The sequence below is a fragment of the Benincasa hispida genome, chromosome 11, assembly GCF_027475165.1.
Source record: "Benincasa hispida cultivar pf3 chromosome 11, pf3_genome.v1.1, whole genome shotgun sequence".
NCBI classification, from domain to species: domain Eukaryota; kingdom Viridiplantae; phylum Streptophyta; class Magnoliopsida; order Cucurbitales; family Cucurbitaceae; genus Benincasa; species Benincasa hispida.
Genome location: NC_143488.1, coordinates 56,898,231 through 56,915,747, shown reverse-complemented (window position 1 = coordinate 56,915,747; position 17,517 = coordinate 56,898,231). Strand labels below are relative to the sequence as shown.

The 17,517-nt window shown below is 32.6% G+C and overlaps 1 long non-coding RNA gene and 1 pseudogene across 1 annotated transcript; both read left to right on the top strand.

The window, feature by feature from the left end:
- The first annotated feature begins 2,038 nt into the window (after positions 1-2,038).
- On the top strand, positions 2,039-3,386 carry LOC150032762 (uncharacterized). The gene is made up of 2 exons (XR_016524388.1): positions 2,039-2,840; positions 3,063-3,386. It is a non-coding gene; the product is annotated as an uncharacterized LOC150032762 (long non-coding RNA).
- Positions 3,387-13,412: 10,026 nt separating this feature from the next.
- LOC120090729 (peroxisomal targeting signal type 2 receptor pseudogene) lies at positions 13,413-14,071 on the top strand (annotated as a pseudogene).
- Positions 14,072-17,517: the final 3,446 nt, after the last annotated feature.

Sequence of the window (17,517 nt, the reverse complement as noted above, 5' to 3'; positions counted from 1 at the left end):
CCTTTCAAAGAGAGGAAGATCTAGAGGTAGAGGAAGGTATAACTCTTCTTCTTCCAACTCTTGTTCCATTTGTCAATTGTGTAGAAAGTTAAGACACACAACTGTTATTTGTTATCATCAGTATGAAAAACCTGAGGCTACTGCCACTCAATATTCTCTAAGGAATTCGACCTAATCTCATCCCAATCAAGAACCCAACTCTCCATCTGCATTGATAGTGTTCCCTGAAACTCTTCAAGATTAGCCCTGGTATCTTGATAGTAGAGTAAGCAACCATGTAGCATCTGACTTGAGCAAGTTGTCTGTTGATAGTGTTTCACTAGTTAATTAAGTTCAAGTCCTCTTAATTATGAGTTAAAGATGTATATTAACATCAATGGAAAGATTAAGTTAAGTGTATATAATGAATAATGCATCTGAAATGTAAGAGAAGGAAAAATTTTTAAGTGTTATGACTATATGCGTTCAAGTTGTAAACATGGTTGACACATAGAGAGTTTAAGAAGTTTATTAATGGTAAACTAGAAAAAGGACAAGAAAATATGTTATGTGTGGAACGTTGAGTTCTCAGGTGAAGTAGAAACAAGTTAACACTTAGAGAAGGTAGAGAGAGATCCATGCGTTGGAACTATGAGGCGGCATGCAGCCAGTCCGGTTGAACTACGCTGCCAAAAATCCAACAAATGGGGTGTTATGGCTAAGTACAACAAAGTGGTATGAAAAAATTATGCAACCAAATTTGTATATCAATGTTGAGGCTAAGCTGACAAGTGATGCGACAGAAGAACATGCGTTGAAGGGAGAAGGCTTGGGTGGCTGCAAGGCCATGCGATAAAGTTTAAGCTAAGGAATTCAACTTAATTAACGAGTAAGTACGCCACGTGGCAGCCTTATAAAGGTCAATGAAAGGATAAGCATGCCATGTGACAATTAATTAAGCAAACTCTTCATGCACGTTAAAGTATAAATAGGCTTAGCAATGAAAGAGATTGTTTTGCCAAATGTATTCTAACGCCCAAATGAGAAGTGTTGCTGTCATCTCAAGATTTTGAAAGTTAAAGAATTTTCGGCCAACTAAAGGAAAATTTGAGGAATTTCTAATCGATTCTAGAAGAAATGATGCTCAAATTCTAAGGTAAGTAAAAGTTAAGATGTTTTTTAGCAATTTCCTAAAATGGAGTTTAGTTTTTATGAATGTTAGAATTAAGTTAAGAAATCTGGAAGATTGAATCTGAAAATGATGTTGTGGATGAATAAGCAGACAACTGCTTAAGAATAAGCAAGCAGTTGACCCAGTGATGTTATGTGTTAACATATACATCATAGTCAGTTCACAACAAAGGCACTTAGAGTACGTCGTATAGTAGTCCTTCATCGCATAGGCCAAGAAGGTGTTTCAGCACTTATTCGAAAAACCTTGAAGAAGGATTCCCAATTTCAACCAAGTTATAAGGTAAGATGGCTAAGGATAGCCGATGTGGTGAAGATAGTTCGATGCGTCGAACTTAGTTGTGATATGATGACTATAAATATGCGGTAAAGGTAAGTTATGTGTTAAGCTAAAAAATGAGCTAAGTATACTGACCAAAGGACCTTTCTTTTTCAAGGCAAACACAAATAGGAGAGGCATGTAACACCTTGGATAAGCAGCTTAAGACAGTGAGTGATAAGTTTTAATAAATGTTTTTCCAATGTTAGTTTTATGAATAGTTTTAACGCATAGGCATTTTATATGAGGATTTTATATTATGATTTTCTTCAACACATGCCTTTAAATGAATGTTGATTGCATGATCCATGCTTTTAAATGATGAAGTTATTTATGATTTTAACATGCATTTTTCAGTAAGCCTCTGCCATGTTTTATCGCAAGATGAAATTTATTAAGGAAATAACGTAAATATACTCCATGTTTTACAAGGCACTATGTGTTGATATGAAACCATGAAATATGATTATTCCAAATATGTATTTTGTGTATGTTTTTATATGTTTAAATGTTGGTACCTTGTACAAACCGTACTCTAATGTTGTACAGAAGATATGGTAAAGTACCCAGATTTCAGTGATGTTAGGGATCCTCGACACCAAAGGTATGGTAAGGTGATCAAGACCCAATTCAGCTCTACGTGCACGTATGACCATGTTATCGATGTTGATGAGATCGAGCAAAAGGGTTCTCTCTCAACTAAGGTTATTAAGGATTGAGCAAAATGACTCTCCCACATATTTAGGTAGTGGAGTAGCAAAGTTTTCAGGATGATGTTAATGAATTTTATTTCAAGTTTTTACATGATGTGTTTTACGATTTCAGCTCCATTTTCAAAATCATGATTATGATGTTATAAATGTTTCCTTGATAAGCATGTTCACATTATTTATGATTTAAAGTATGTTTTACATATGGTAATCACTCACTGGGCTCAACGTCCCGAAGCCTAGAAGTTCTGCTAGTCAATCACTTCTCTGACCCACGGAGAGCGAAAATTTAGGTGGCTCATCATGTTCTGTTGTTTAGTTTTATGTCCATGTCAGAGAAAAAGGGTAGAGTTATGTTGAACAGATATTGTATATGGTTTGTTTTTTAAAAATTCTTATGTATGTTAATGTTGATATTTCTGATTAGCAATAAATTATATGTTTAAAGTTATTTCTGAAACTGTGTGTTAAGTTCTAGATGATTATAAACTGCTAATCAAGTGTAACAGGTGCTAAGGATATAGGTTTTCAAGAGTATGTTGAGCAATAGTTATCATAAGAGGATTGACAATTGTTGTCTTCACATTTCTTCTCGGATTAAGAGAGTAACCTTGGAAGGGGTGTGACATTGTCTCTCAAAGGTAAACCCCCTGCCTTCAAAAATGTTATTGTGGGAAATGGTTCAAAGTTACCTATTAACTGTGTTGAGACTGTCTATGTCAAAACCTTGACTGGAAGTCTAGTTCTTAAAGATATTCTGGTTATTCCTTTGATAAAAAAAAAAGAACCTCCTTAGAATCTCTTAGCTTACCAAAGATAATTATGTCTCAGTTGAATTTTTTGAAAATTTATGTTTTGATAAGGAAAAGACGTCTAAGCTGGTGTGCTTGGTAGGGAGCCTTAAGAATGGTTTGTAGAAGTTGCTTGGTGTGAATGAAGCTTCAGTAAAGAAAATTTTAAATAAAGAAGCTGAAATATTAGTCTACATGTCAGTAACTAACTCCATGGAGACTGTGCGACAGTGACCACAAGATCTGAAGAAAGTAGTTGTTTGGCACCACAGATTGGCCATCCATCCCCTAAGATTTTGAATCAAATCTTGGCTTAGTGTAATGTTTCTGTTAACAGTAATGACAAAATGACTTTTTGTGAGACTTGCAAATTTGGAAAGTCACATCAGTTACCTTTTTCTCTCTCTGATTCTCATGCCCTAAGACCTCTTGAACTTATTCATACAAATTTATGGATATTGAGGTTCGTTCCCTAAATCTTGTAGGGTTTTATAGTTTGTAATTGTATTGTACAAACATTTATTTAATAAAATATGAGACGTTTTATTTGACATTTAGTAGCATTAAACCCCAAAACCAATAAACTAACATCCAAAGTTTTCTTTTGTAGCTTAAACATGTATGTAGGGACATACAGGTAGGTCATGTTTAAGTGATAACCTAAATGGTCTGTAGTAGATGGATAAGATTGGATACCTTATCCTAGTGACACTACGAGTACGACCCGCTTTGTAGATGTTACAATTGTTGTAAAGTGCTACAAATGATCTAATCCTAATCATTCATGTGGAGACATGTGAGCGAGGGTATTCTATACAAAGTAGTTTGTATAAGACCAGACCACGAAATGACTAGTCTTATTATATAACACTGTTCATAATGGAGACTTACATTTCACCAGGGTGACCATAGGTAACATGATCTGAATCCTGAGTGAGTTGTGAACTCCTGCCCATGAAGGTAGTTCTTTGATTTGTATGGGTGAGAGTGGCCAGATCGCCAACTCAATAAGTCTACCATTTTGGGGATTCATTTGATTGGGGAGCTGAGAACATTGTTACACAAAACGGAATTCACTCATTCCCTAAGGTAGGGGTAAGCAGATAAATTGCTCTTTTAAGAGTTAATCCTGGGGCTTGAACAATATAGTGTCACACCGGCCAAGAGGGGTTTAGTCATAGTTGGACTATGATTTATTGTTAATTAGAGGGATTAGTGGTAAACTTAGATGTAACTACAGGGAAAAAACGGTAATTTTGATCTAACTGTACTTATGACTTATGAGCAATTTGTGAAGGGTCATCGTGCGGTTGATTGGTTATATCCAATGGACATAGAAATATATTTGTAATATAAAGAGTACAGTCGTCGGTCTTTAGTAGAATGACCGACAAGTAATGAATGTTGAGTAAATTAGTTAAAGAGTTTAATTAATTATTCAAGTATCATTGGTGCTTCAAGCTACAGGTCCATGAGGTCTTCTTTATAACTTAATGGAGATTTATGAGAATCAATTTTTTTATTAATTTGAATTATTCAAATTAATTGAGGGAATTAATTATATGTGATATAATGATTTTAATTTAACTATGTATGATATAATTACTATTTTGTATTTGATACATTATAATATAAAGTTTATTTGAGAGGAAATAAATATTTGAATATGATTCAAATATTAATTATATGAATTGAATTCATATAATTAAATTTAACATAAATGGGATTTATATTAAAAGTCATTGGTGAGAGAATTAAAACTATAAAGCATATTGTATCTGATATACTATAGAAACTATAGGTTATATGTTATATATGATACAACATATAGTTATGTATATATGTATACTAAATTAGTTATTATATATATATATATATATATATATATATATATAATTTATTAATTTATTAAAATTAAATTAAATTATTTTATTTTATTTTATGTATATTAAATTAAATAACTTCCCTCCCCTTATTTCTCTCATGAATCCCACATTTCAGAGGGATGTGTGGGGTTGGTTGAATTTTCTTCATCTTCTTCCTCCTTTGGGTTTTTACAGAAAGGGTTTCTAAAAGTAATTCTCCTCCCTATCTCTTAAATCTCTTAATTTTTCCCTCACCAAAATGCTCCACACACTCCTAGATTCTCATCCCAGAGAATACAGAGAAAATCAATGGATTCTCATCCCAGAGAATACAGAGAAAATCAATTGGTAGTGGCCATTTGGGATAAATTAGGGTTTCATGTTTGTGAATTTGCAGAGAGGATAAACGTGAAGAAATCCTTCTTCAAGGGCTAGTTTTCATCTCTCTATTCTCTTTTCTCTCTTTCTTTTTTTATTTGTAAGCACCTTTTTTTTTTTTATTAAAATGCATAACATTTTGTGCTTTTTCTATAAAATTATAAATTCTGTAAAATTTGGGATTTGGGTCCGATCCGTTTCCACTCAAAAATCTTCGACGGTTCCTTCAGCGGGGACCATCTCCAATTCAATCTACTGCTGGTTACAAATATTATATTGCCTTTTGGGATGATTACTCACATTTCACATGGATCTTTCCTCTATCATCTAAAGGAGATGCTCTTAATGTGTTTAAACAATTCCAACATCAAGTAGAAAATCAGTATGTCTGTAAAATTAAAACTGTGAGATGTAATATGGGGAGAATTCCAACCATTGATTAACTATGGGAAAGAATAGGGAATCTCAATTCAGTTTGCTTGTCCTTACACATCATAACAGAATGGCAGAATTGAAAGAAAACATAGACATGTTGAAACAGGGATAGCTCTTCTTACTCAAGCAAAAATGCCTCTTCACTTCTGGTGGGAAGCCTTCCATACAGCTGTTTATCCAATTAACCGATTACCTTCACCAATCGTGGTAGGATTTACTTCTTTCTTCCTCTTAAAATAACAGCATCCTGATTATAACTCCTTACGTGTATTTGGTTCCTCTTGCAACCCTTGTTTGCGTCTGAATCAATCTCACAAAATTTCTTTCGTACAGAGAAATGCATCTTTTTTTGACATAGTGATCAACATAAAGGATATCAATGCCTCAATGCGTCGGGACAAATCTACATCTCTCGTCATGTTAGTTTCAATGAATTTAACTTTCCTTATCCCACTTTATTTGCCACTTCCCAATCTAACCATATTCCTTCTCCCACCACCATACTGTCATGGCTACCCCTAATCCATACTTTAACCAATCATTCCTCTCCATAGCCTCCCATTGTTTTTACCTCTCCTTGCAGCCCCCATCATTGCATCCGCTTCATCTACCGTGATATCTCTAACTCACATGATACTTCACCTCTCCCTACCAATACAATCTCCTCTCCTGCTGTGTCCACTTCTCCTTCCCCTCTTCCCATCTCTCAAAACACTCACACCATGGTAACACGTGCTAAAGCTGGCATCTATAAACTAAAACACCCCTTCACTAGTATTACTCAACTTGCCCCCAACCTTGACTGGTCCCATGTGGAGCCTACCAAATTCAGTGATGTTGTTCACTCACCTCCCTTAGAAGCTTTCCATGGATGTTGAATTTGCAGCCCTTCTAAGTAACAAAACTTGGGAGTTAGTTTCTCCACCTCCCCTTCATACTCTCATTGGCATAAAATGGATTTATAAAATCAAACGTGATGATGATGGTAATGTTCAATGGTATAAAGCTCACCTTGCCACCAAAGACTACTAACAAACCCTTGGTATTGACTTTGGTACATACAGTCCGGTGATCAAGCCCTCAACAATTCAGGTTGTTCTCACTATTGTCCTTACATAGAAATGGCCTATCCATCAGTTGGATGTTAGTAATGCGTTTCTTCAGGACACTCTTAAAGAAAATGTGTTTATTGCTCAACTTCAAGGCTACATGTAGACACCGTATTTGGTCTAACTCGATTTTTAAAAAAATATATGTTATTTTATTTATTTATTTATTTTGTTAATGGAGTTTTTAAAAAATCTAAAAGTATAAATATTTTATAGAAATGAAAGAAAAGTAAAAAAAAAAACATTAAGTTAAAATATTATTATTTTTTATTTCTTTTCCATTCTTCCTTCTTTCCCATTCCTCTCCTATTCTTCCTATTCTTCCTCATCTCTCTCCTTCTCCCCACTTTTCTCCTCCATTTTATGGACTCTCTAAGTTAACTAAGGCTTAATATGGCTTATAAAAAGGGAACACGATACATTTTGGAAGTGGAAGAACACATGGAAAAGAGATTTAGGTGAAAAGAAGGGGATTGAGGAATTCTTATACACATTGAAAATAGAGAAGTGAGAGTATTATAGAGATTTAAGAAAGAAATTTGAGATGAGATGAGAAGAGAGTTTAGGTGGAGACATTTTAGAGAAAAGAGTAGAAGAAAATCTTAGTAAATATCCAACATTCCAACGATATCCATCACAGTGTAAACTCCGACGAGATTCCCATCGACGCACATGAACGACGTGCGAGTTAGATTCCGATGAACCCAAAGCTGCAATCCACTTGCAAAGATAATAATAAAAGAAGAAGAGGATAAGGAAAGAAAGAAGAAAGGGTGGAAGAAGAAAAATCATGGAGGAAGAAAGAGAAGAGAAGAAAAGGTAAAGAAGTGTGGTGAGTCTCATTTTTAATTTCTTTGATCACTTTAGTTTCTTTCTTTTATTTATTTATTCTCCAAAACCTTCCTTCTTTAAATGGATTTTAAAATCCAATTTTATATCAATTTGAAATTTTCATAAAACTTGTATCAATTTTTCTAAAGGTTTTCAAATTTGTTATATTAAAAAAAAAATCAATCGATTCTAGTCATAGTTGGAGTTTCAATTTCGTTTCAATTAGTTGTTTTTTAAAAAAATCTAATTTAGGACTCTCAAATAAAACTTATTTGGATTTAATTTGAAGTTTTCTAATTAACTTCGATAAGTTTTCCAAATTTCAATTTAATCTTCAAATTGGAGTTCTAAAAAATAACGTCAATATCTAGTATAAACAATATGTCAATTGGGCTATGCTATTGTTGGCTATTTAATTCACATTTTTCAATTGAATTTCAATTCCATTCAATTTTAATTTTTAAATATTTTAAATTTTTTTTAACTCAAATTTTCTAATAAAATTCTATTTGATTTAAATGATTCTCAATCATTTCAATTTGGAATTTCTAAAAGCAACCTCAATTTCACCTTTAATTTGAATCTTTCATAAATGATGTTTAAATTGGTTTTAATTCAAAGTTTTCAAATGTATTTCAATTACATTTAAATTTGAATTTTCTAAATGAAGCTCCAATTGGATTTTCACTTTGGTTTACAAAATAAATTTCAATCTTCCTTTGAAGGGCTTACACCACTCATAAGGATCAATTCATATTTTATCTCTAAAATGTGATTTGATCTACTTGAGACATTTCTTTAACTATCATGTTAATCCTATGACGGAGTTGAGATTGTCAAATATCTCTAATTCTTGAGGTAAATGTTTCTCTAATCGGGAAATTCCAACATCGATATGATAATAAATTAATGGATGTTTGTCCACTCACAAAGTGTTAACTTTACTTTATTATTTAAAATTGGAATGAGATTTAGTGAGACATTATCTACATTTATTTTGACATTTATGTGTTAATGGAATGTTCATCTTCTAAATTGTATCTAAAAAATAATACAAAATTTGACAATGAACTGTAAATAAAATTAACTATATACAATAAGTTCTGTCTAGGCTGAGCTAGTTAAGTTGACCGTAAAGGAACGCCTCTACCTTGAACTATTCATTAGTTGTATTTTATTTAATTTCATTAACAGTTTTTGAATTTTTAATAAAATAAACATTTTTTTATATGATAAATTGGATAACAAAATGAGATGTTTTCAAACGAGTGTTGTAGGGTCTTAATTCCTTCCCTGCGCTCAACAACCCCCAAACCTAACTTCAATTAAGTAGACCACATTTTTTTCTTTAAAAATAGGTGACCAATTACACTCATAATGATTGGTGACGACTCCAAACCTTTCACCTCGAAAGAGAGGATGTCGTCTTCACGTCGTGATGACGTTGCGACAGTTTGGCGACTCCACTGGGGACTATAGAGGGTCAAATTCGTTATACTAGAAGAAATTTGGGTTTTAATGTCGGTTTTAAACCGACATTAAAGATAATGTTATTAAAGCACTTTAATGTCGATTGCCTTTAATGTCTGTTTTAAACCGACATTAAAAGGTTTCAATAACACAGTCTTCAATGTCAATTGCAACCGACATTAAAGACCTTCAGTGAAATTTCCAACCAACATTAAAGACCTTCGGTGAAATTTCCAACCGATATTAAAGCCTCTGTTTTTTTTTTTTTTAATTATGAACTGACATTGAAGCCCGAATTTGTCTTTTTTTTTTAAATTTCGTTGCCGAATCCCTTTTTTTGGTCAAAAAGTACAACATGACACATCATCATTGAACGTTGTGGCTATGACATATTATACATGTATGGATTATAAATCTATTACATTTAATCCACAAATTCTGCTATAAAATTATAATTTAAAAGGCTGTACAATAATTCAAGTCTTGAAAATACAAATTACAAGTAATACAAACATTATGAGATTACTGTCTCTCTCCACTTGGTAAGTATGGATCCCTTCATAATTCTTCTTGAACCAAACCCCTAGTTTCAGCAGTGTCTGGTTATAGGCATCTTTGTCTGACCACTGTTGTTCAAAGGATCACAAACAAAAAAGATTTAAGACAAAGAATTGAAAGTGAAAATGTGATAAGAATTCATATTTAACTAACCGTGTTTATTGGGAATGTGCATAAATGGTACATTCAAGGCAAAATTCTTGTAATGAATGTGTTAGATCTAAAGTTCCCCAAGAAAAAGCATAAAGAGGTTGCGATACCAAATATTTACTCCTTTTGCATCTGCAAAATAAGAAAACTCAATAGTTGAATAAATGAGAGAATCTTCTTTTTCAAGATCTTGAAGAAGAGAAGCTTGGTTACCTAGATATGAGATACGAAGACAATGAAAAAATTTCGGCAGCATAACGATGCTACCACAACAAAACCAAAAATTTACCTTGAACCTGTTCAAAGAAACACACTCCCAAAAATATTTCACAACCACTTGTTCTCAACAGAACTATCAGAATTCCCAAAAAATGAATATGCAAGAACACATACATCAATAAGTAAATTTAGCTCACAATATACTTCAAACCTCAAAAGTTGTCACAAAGACTACCATAGTGCATGAATAACCCACAAACTACCATAGTACGACCTACAAACTCGAGCATCTTGAATCAAATCTAAACTACAAATAAATAGTACCCATGAGTCATAAACGGGTGTTACATTCTAATCCAATATGGTCCAAAGAGAAATAAATAGTACCCATGAGTCATAGACGAGTGTTACTTCTAAAGGGAAAAAATAAATGTAGCTTTCTTTTGTCTTTTGGAAGGTAAGGATGCAACTTTATACATTTTTACTTTAGTTGGCATAAGTTTTGACCTTTTGACAATGACAACTTTTTACATTTTTAGTGGAAAGTAAAATTAGTGGGAAAAAATGCAAACATGGGTAAGTATATAATGACCAGATTCCACCATAAGGTTCACTAGAGGATGAGTCCAGGCCAAAAGGCATAGTCAGTAGAAATGAAGAGAAAACAAAATACGACATTAGTAATCAGTACCTTGATTAAGTTTTGAAATTGCAACGAATGACTAGGAAGGAGTGGAATCAATCCTGAAAGTTCCTTGCTTAGTGTACTCCTCAAGCTGAAGCTCATGGAGTTGCCGAGGGTCATAAGGAAAGGGTTGCCTCCAATTCCAAGCAGTAGCTACAATGACCTTAAGCCATCCTGATGAAAGGGCTTCCAGTGGAGAGCTTGTGCCTGTAAAAGGGTGTGCCTGCAGCAAATATGAGAATGGCTATTGCAAGACCTACAGTGGGAATGCCATATCCCAAGCTCCATCCTACATTCTCTTGTATGTAAACAAGAGTGGTGGTGGCAAAGAGAGTGCCAAAGAAAATGCTGAACATCCATCAGTTGAAGAAGGATAACTTCTGGGCCTTCTCTTCGGGATGGAAGTCTTCGAAGTGGTCGGTGCAGGAAAAAAACCTACATAAAATTGAAAAACACAAAACTAATTCATTTTCCAGAAAAATCTATCATACTGCAAAAGACGATTTCAAAAAAATATTTTTTTTTAAAGGAAACAAGACCTTTCATTGATATAATAAAAAGAATCTAATGCTCAAACTTACAAGAAACGATATTAAAGGAAAATATAATAATGGATAAAACAGAGAAGAAACGATTTCAAAAAAATGTTTTATTACTTTTGATGTCATTAAGAACTAAGTCAATTGTACCTGCACATTTTGTTCTTTGATTACTAAATGGGTCTACGCCTACATCTGAAGCATCTTTCAAGTACGGGTTCTTCATGCAAGGAGGAGGCATAACTCGACAGCGTAGAGCAACTACAGATTGAGAAACATAGTTTTGTTTCTTTGGTATTGCCATTGTCTCTTTCTCCATATCCACATCATCTGATCCAAACATGTCGTTTCCAAGTTCCACAACTTGTTCACAGCCAGATAAACTTAAACTCAGATGATGTACTAAAACACTTTCTATGCCAAAATGAATATTAAATGAAGAAAACTATTACATTACATTGTTCGAACAACTTAAATCACTAATTTCAGAAACGAATACAAGGCTGTCAGATTTTGAAGCCCCAAAAATATTTCAGATCAATGTCCCCATATTGATCAATGACTCCGATACTAATTCTCATTAGTTGCAAGGGATTAACCATTTACCATTATTGATTTGGAAAGTTCAGCTTAACATGATAACAATTAAGCATATACCATTTGCACGTGATCATCTGATTTCTTATATCAATCCTACTCAATACAGCTAATTAACTGAGATAAAAGTTCAAGATCGTCAACTTACCATGTATTTTTCTCTTAGTTTTAACAGTATTAATCTTCTCTGGAAACAAAATGCTTGAACCGGAGGAACAACAGAAGCGTTTAGGGCCTCACTTGAAGAGCAAAGACACTAGTAGGCCTCCAAAAGTGAAAATGATTGGGAATGTGAAAATGTTTAAGACACAAACACCTTCCGAGCGGTTCCAAACACCTAAAAAATACACACACACAAAAAAAAGATTTAAGACAAAGGATTGAAAGTGAAAATGTTATTAGAATTCATATTCAACTAACCGTGTTTATTGGGAATGTGCATAAGGATACTCACTTGATGATTGTAAACAGGAGAGAGTAGCAACTTTAGATATAAAAACAAGTCCAATATTCAAGACAGGCTAAAGGATACTCACTTGATGCTTGTAAACAGGCTCAGACTTCAAATGTCTAGCATCATTCCAGAAAACCTCAGTATCAGAACCAGATCGGATAACAAACTAATACTTTGACAGCTGATACTTCAATTCAAGCAATCAAAATCCCTCCTATAAAAACAACCTCCTATCCCATCCTTCAATTCAACCCTCCACTAAAAATCGCGAGCATCCATCCTCCAAAGTACACAAAAGGGAAAAAACGGAGAGTAGAGAAAGATATATGAGATGGCAAAATCATATGCTATCATTCTTGTTTTTGTTTTTGTTTCTTAAAAAAAAATAGAATCACAACAATTCATAGATTCATAAATCAATGAAATGTACAAAAGGAAGGAGGAGGAACATTAGCCATTGACAAAGACAAAGGGAATTACCATAACTTTTTTGATTAATTTGGAAAATGAATTGAATTTGTGTACAATTTTGAGAGTATGTATAAAAAGAAATTAAAAACAAACAACAAATTATAACAGTAAATGCACTAACATTACCAAACTATTATGCATGCCATAAACAATTCAATTTTCTTCTTTGCTTTCATTATTTTGATCCACATATGCTTTCTATATATTTTACTTAACCTAATAATAATCATAATTAAAAAAAAATATCTCACCAAAATCTAAAAGCTGAGGAATATAATGCATTTCACAATTCACATAGGGCTCTTTATTAATTACCACCACCACAACCATACATCAACTCATTTACTAGCATTACACAGTAGTAAAAGATTCTCTTTTCTAAAGTTAAAAATTTAATTTAAAGAGTTCTGGAGCCATAATATTGAAATAACCCCATGTTTAAAGCCAAGAGATTGAGCAAAAAAATCAAACCAGAAACAAGCTACAAACAAACTCACCATGTTACTGAAAAGAAGAACCACGACATTGACTTGATCACAGAATGGGCAATTTGTAGTTGGATAAAGGGATTAAAAAAGAGATGCGTAGCTTCGAACTAACCGAGAGGTGAGATCAGACTTCAAAGAGAGAGAGACAGAGAGGTGCTCCTCACTCCTCAATCATGCCCGTCTTTAAGGCTCCCTTCAATGGCTACTCCATCAAGTTTAGCCCCTTCTACGAATCCCGCATCGTTGTTGCCACCATGCAAAATTTCGGAATCCTTGGCAATGGTCGCCTTCATGTCCTCGATCTCAATCCCGCCGGTCTCATATCCGAGCACATTTCCTTCGACACTGCTGATGGAGTCTATGACGTCTCTTGGTCCGAATCTCACGACTCCCTTCTCGTTGCCGCCATCGCCGATGGCTCTGTCAAGCTTTACAACCTCGCTCTTCCCCCCACATCTAATCCCATTTGTTCCTTCCACGAACATATTCGCGAGGTTCACTTTACTGACTACAACCCCGTTCATTCAACTTATTTTTTACTTCCTCCTGGGACGATACCACCAAGCTCTGGGCCCTAAACCACCCCACCAGTGTCAGAACATTTAAAGAGCATGCCTATTACGTCTATTCCTCCGTCTGGAACCCTCGTCACGACGTTGCCTTTGCTTCCACCTCTGGCGATTGCACCGTTCGCATTTGGGATGTGCGAGAACCAAGCTCCACCATAGAGAGACCCACGACCAGGAGAGACCCAAACGTGATGGAGACTAACGGACGAACGACGGACAACCACAGACGAACGACAGACACCCTGATTCGCACGGCCAAGTAGAGATAGGGTTTGGGTAAGAGAGAAATGAAAGGGTTTGGTTAGGAGAGATAGACGCAGGAGTTGAAAAATGAAAGGGATTTTTTAATAAAGTAAGAAAAAAAAATAAATTAGACCTTTAATGTCGGTTTAAAACCGACATCAAAGATCCTTTTTCTTTTTTTTTTTTTTGTTTAAAACCAACATTATACATCTAATTTCACTTTTTTCAACTGACATTAAAGCCCAAAATTCTTGTAATGTTATGTTTTATTTATGTTATTCATGCATTTTTTTTAGTCTATTTTGTTTTTCATTTAACTGTTTCTATTTTCTTTAATTGTAAATAATTTTGTGATAGTTTATTTATTGTTTTCTCATAGGCACATTCACGAGTCTCCTACCTGGGTTATACCATTAGGATTAGATAATATGACCTACGTGGAACCTAGTTCAAAATCTCCATCCATGTCAACTATGCTGTGAAAACAGTTGTAAGGCTTACGGAACGTTTTTCGCTGGAATGTTAGAACTTAAACTTACATTGTCATGTATTTTGAAGCAAACTAACGCTTATCAAAGTTGCATTTTAGAAAATGTAGGTTTGTTCGTACCGATAATTAAAGAAGATAGAAGTCATTAAGAAAGTCTTTAAAAAATAGCAAAATTTAGGAGGTTATTAATTGGATTTATTTCTTCAAAGTCTTTTAGGAAAAGATATTTTTCAATTGTCTTTCTAAAAATATAATTAAAAAATAAAAATGAAAAATTTGGAAATTTTCATAAAAAGTTTTAAAATTGGTTTTTCTTTACGTCTTTAGAAAATTAAAAGACTTTCATGGTTTTCAAAAGGAAAAAGAAGTTTCTTTTTTAAGAAACAAGAATGAGGTTTTTTCGGAGAAAGTAAAAAAAACCATAGTTTTAAAATTAGATTTTTTTTCATGATGGGAGCCTCTAGGAAAATAATTTTCTATAGTTTAAAAGTTTTTCTCTAAAAAATGAGGTATCTTCGGGAAAAAATCCTTTAAAAGTCAATAAAATTAAAAATATAAAAAAAATTGTTCTCATATAAAAAGAAGAGTTTTCAATAGTTTTTTAAAAAATAAAACAAAACAAAAACAAAAAGGATTGAAAGAGTTTTTCCTCAAAAAAGGTCTTATAAAATTCTTTTTTTAAAAAAAAAAGTTTTCACAAGGATTTTGAATTTGGATTTTTTTTTTTTTTTTTGAAAAAGAAAATTCAATGGCTTTTAAAAAATATATATTTTTTCTAAAAAAAATGTTTTATACAAACAAAAGCAAAAAAAAGCATAAGCAAGTTTTCACATAAAAAGTCTTTCCTTTTTTCAAAAATAAAGTCTATAGAAAAGAATGATTTTTTTAAAATATTTTTGGAAAAAATAGAAAAAAAAAATCATAGGAGGTCTTAATTAGATTTTTTGTTAGGAGGATCTTTAGAAAATGAAAATTTTCTATGGTAAAATATATATATACTTCTTTACCTAAAAAAGATATTTTCTTTTTTTTAAAAAAAAAAAAAAAAAAAAAGAGTCTTAAAGAAAATCCAAAAATTTTCTTTAAAAAGTTCTTTAAATGATTCTAAGTTGATTATTTTTTCTTGAAAGAGAATCTTTTCTATGATCAAATAAAAGAAAAAAGAACAAACAAGAACGAATAAAAACAAAAACAAAAAGAACCGTTTTTCTTTTAAAGAAAAAGGTCATGAAAAGATGTCTTTAAAAAAAATAGTCTCAAAAAATAAAAAATTTTAAGAAAAATATTTCTTATCAAGTTTTAAAAATCGATTTTTTTTTCTCAAGATGGAAGTCTTTAGAAAAAGAAGATTTTTCTATGGTTAAAAAAAGCAAAAGAAAGAAAAATGAGTTTTCTTTTTTTTTCCACAGAAAAAGAATAAAAACAAAAAAAAATCGTGAAAATTTCGTTCTAAAAAGGATTTTGTATGGTCTTTTAAAAAAACTTCTAAAAAATATTTTAAAAATAAAAAAACAAGTCACAAAAGGCTTTTAAATTTGGAAGATATTTAGAAAAAGAAGTTCAAAAGAAAAGGCAAAACAAACAAAAAGAGTTTTTTTTTTTTTTTTTTTTAAAAAAAGAAGAGTCTTGTAAAAATTCTCTTAAAAAGAAAAAAAAAATCTAAAAATGCCAAAAAAGAAAAATTAAAAATTTGTTTTTCATAAAGAGTTTTGAATTTGGACTTTTTTTCTCCTCAAGAGGAGAGTCTTTAGGAAAGAATGATTTTCAATATTGTAAAAAAAAAAAAAAAAAAAAAAAAATCGTTGTGGTTGCATTTTTCTAAATTTGATATCGAGTTTCTCACTTATATCAAGATACACATAACATCTTTAGGGGTATTATAGTGTTTTGGAGGGAACATTGTGCATGTGTGAGATCCTCATTCAAGTTAATTTATTTGTTATTATATAACATTGAACTAATTTGAAACCATTGGTTTTTCTAAAATTAGGATTTATCCTCAAATTAGTTTTGACATTTATAAAAGTCACCAAATCACTCAAAACGTCTTTGAGCATCTTTGATATTTTAGGATAAGATGTTGTTAATATCGTTCATGTAGACACAAGGGTCATGCATTTGTGAGAGGCTTAAGGAGATCATATCTAAAATAAAAGGGTCATGCATTTGTATCTATGTTCGTTTCATATGTGACTATAAATGAATTCTAACTCTTGTATAAAAAAGTCTCACTCATGTTACATTTAAGGTCGGACATTACATCGACATGCATGATCCACCATTGATTGAAAAAAAATTGAGAAAGTTAATTTCTTGTATATAACATCATCTCATTTTGCATTAAAAAAATATCAATTATACCACCATACATGCATTAGAAAAATTCAGGATTATTGCATTCATCATCACATCATTAACATGTTTCCATTTTCATTTTTAAAAAGAACATGCACATTTTCCTTGTCTTTTCCTTTTAAAGAAAATAGCTCAACAACCACATGTTCACTATTTTTATAAGATAAAAGACGAAATCCTGGGAAAGTATAACAAAAAGGAATTGACGTATCATTAATCAGATTCAGGAGAAGATCACAAAGATTTAAAGTGTGGAGCTAGAAAAGATTAGTCAACAAGAGCAAATCTTAAAGATAAGGTTTAGAAAAACGTAAAAAGAAGAAAGAAGCACAGAAAGGGTAAGATACAGAGGAGGCTGATAGGACTACTCAAACGGCTATCTTCCAATATTGATTATTTCACAGATTCAGACCAAATAAGGCTGCGAGCGTTTTTAATATACAAACCCTAGAATCAAAGGGCAAAAATAGTAAGTGAATAAAATAATAGCAGTATACATGTGTCACTCTATAATAGGTGATCCTCAACAGAATCGATTGGCTGGGATAAGGCCACATCACTTGTTGATTGTCCTTCCAGGTAGACTAGTTGTGCCATCTGTGTTGCTAACGTGGATAGCTC